The sequence below is a fragment of the Gekko japonicus genome, unplaced genomic scaffold, assembly GCF_001447785.1.
Source record: "Gekko japonicus isolate JY-2015 unplaced genomic scaffold, Gekko_japonicus_V1.1 scaffold3880, whole genome shotgun sequence".
In the NCBI taxonomy this organism is placed as follows: domain Eukaryota; kingdom Metazoa; phylum Chordata; class Lepidosauria; order Squamata; family Gekkonidae; genus Gekko; species Gekko japonicus.
Window position 1 is genome coordinate 1 of NW_015175487.1, and position 2748 is coordinate 2748.

Sequence of the window (2748 nt, forward strand, 5' to 3'; positions counted from 1 at the left end):
TTTAAAGGTTAGAACCAACACCTTGAACCGATCCCGGTATGCTATAGGCAGCCAGTGCAGCGTCCTCAGCACAGGCTGGATGTGGTCCCGTGTAGAGAGACCCATCAACAGCCTGGCCAAGGCATTCTGCACTAGCTGCAGCTTACGGATCTGAGACAAGGGCAGCCCCATGTAGACAGCGTTGCAGTAGTCTAACCTCGAGGTGACCATTGTGTGGATCACTGTTGCCAGGTCATTGCATTCGAGGAAGGGAACCAACTGCCTAATCAGCCATCATTGGTAAAAGGCCGCCTTGGCAGTGGCTACTACCTGGGCCTCCATTGTTAAGGAGGCATCCAGGAGCACTCCCAAACTCCTAACCCTCGGCTCTGGCACCAATGACACCCCACCGAAGGTCCCTGCCAGCAGTTTATCATCTGAAAACATAATGTGAAAGGACTTGGAATAGCAACACCAATAGGAACACCAAGAAATTATTAAAATCTGAAAAGAGAGATAAAAGTGCCAGTCAGGTACACAGAAACTCTGGCTAATTGCCATATGGGTCAGTTACCTTAGAAAGGGAAAACCCAAAGAAGAAAGGGTAGGTTTATGAAAAATTAGGAAGCACATTTTTAATTAGCTAATTTTTAACCGGGGGGGGGGGGCTCATTTTGGATTATTGGCCTCAATCATCATAATGTCCTGAATAAAGAGAGGAACATTATGAGAAGACAAGAGTCACTGGAAAAGACAACCATGCTAGGAAAAGTTGAAGGCAGCAAGAAAAGAGGAAGATCCAACTTAAGATGGATGGACTCCATCAAGGAAGCCACAAAGGCCTTCAGCTTGCAGGAGCTGAGCAAGGCTGTTAGCAATAGGATTTGGTAAAAGGTAAAGGTTCCCTTGCTCGAAAGCCAGTCGAGTCCGACTCTAGGGTTGCGGTGCTCATCTCAGTTTCAAAGCCGAAGAGCCAGCACTGTCCGAAGACGTCTCTGTGGTCATGTGGCCGGCATGACTAAACACCAAGCCGCACGGCACACTGTTACCTGCACACTGGAGTGGTACCTGTTTATCTACTTGCAATTTCTTGCTTTCGAACTGCTGGGTTGGCAGGAGCTGGAACCAGAGACGGGAGCTCACTCCGTCACGCGGCAACCCGGGTCTCGAATTGCTGAACTACTGACCTTCCACAGCCTGCATTTCAGCGTCTTAACCACTTGAGCCACCTCATAGGGTGGCTATAAGTCGGAAGCAACTTGACAGCACTTCACACACACACAGAAGGAATAAGGCGCATACAGAAGCAAGTGCAGCTGAGACCCATGGCTGAGCAAGAAGAGCAAACAGAGCAACCTGTGAACCAAGAGAGGAGGAAAGAGAAAGAAGAGAAGAAGACAGGAGAAGAAGAGTGTTATGTACTGACAACATAACATGAATCGCTCAATACACTTCCCATGTTAAGCTTCGAGCCGGCCAAGGCACCGACAGTACGAACAATCTATTGGGTCTTTGCCTGAGGTTGCCTTCTGGATCTGGGATTCAGAGGCCGACTGTCTCTGAATGTGGAGGAACATTCCCTTTGGTCACCATGGCTAGTAGCCACTGATGTACCTATCCTCCGTGAATTTGTCCAGTCGTATTTTAAAACCATCTATGCTTGTGGCCATCACTACATCTTCTAACAGTGAATTCTGCCTTTCAATCATCCATTAGTTAGAGAAGTATTTCCTTTAGTCCACCAGGAATCTATTGCATGTCAACTTCATTGGGTTCTCTGAGTTCTAGTATTTGGGGAAAGGGAGAAACAGATCTCTCCTCTATACACAGATAAGTCCACTTCTCTTTCAGGTGGAAGTGAGTCTTAAATCTTTTCCAGTTAGCCCTGATGAACCAGGCAGATTATACATAACACCCCTAATATATAATACCCCTAGGCATAAGCCCTTGTTACTTCTTTTGGTGATCCCCCATCTTCTCACTGAACAAGACACTCTAAATTTGATTTGTCTCTGGCTTCTAGCTCCTTTGTTCCTTGGAAGACTTTTATATATGACTGGCTTCCAGATTGCTCCCATACACCTTATCTGTTCACATACATAATGTCACAGATGCATTGCCAAAATACACAAAGACCCAAATATATACATTTGGTGAAAACAACTGTTTAGCAAATAATACTGATACAAAACATTTATAAGCAAGGTAATTCTCCAGTGCCACACATTTATAAGCAATGTAATTCTCCGGTACCACAGAACGAAGAGGGACAAAGATTGGAGGGACCACATCAAATGTTGATATCCTTCCACATCTCTCTCTCATATACTTACTTCCTCTTTTTTTGAGATTTTTTTTGACTCTGCTGACTCTGCACTGTTCCCAGGTATATAGTAGTAACTGTCTGGTGATATGGCTCCTTGTACATACCCCAGAACTTGACTATAGTTCTGAATAATAAGTGTACTGGCAGAGTTATATTTGTAGAAGGTCAACATGAATAAGAACATTTCTCATGGAATCAGGTCAAAAGGGCTGTCTAGTCCAGCATTCTGTCTCTAACACATCAAACAGTGGTACACTCTGAGCTCTTGAGAAGTACTCAAGTTCCAAGGTCATGAGTAGTATCTGGGAAGTACTCGTGCTCTGGATGCCCTTCAAAAGTAAGTCCCCTTGTTCCTCTAGTTATCCCCCCCCCCCGTTCTCAAGTAGCATTTTTGTTCAAGATTGGTTGGCTGGAAAAATTGACTTGTCAATAGGGATGGACAT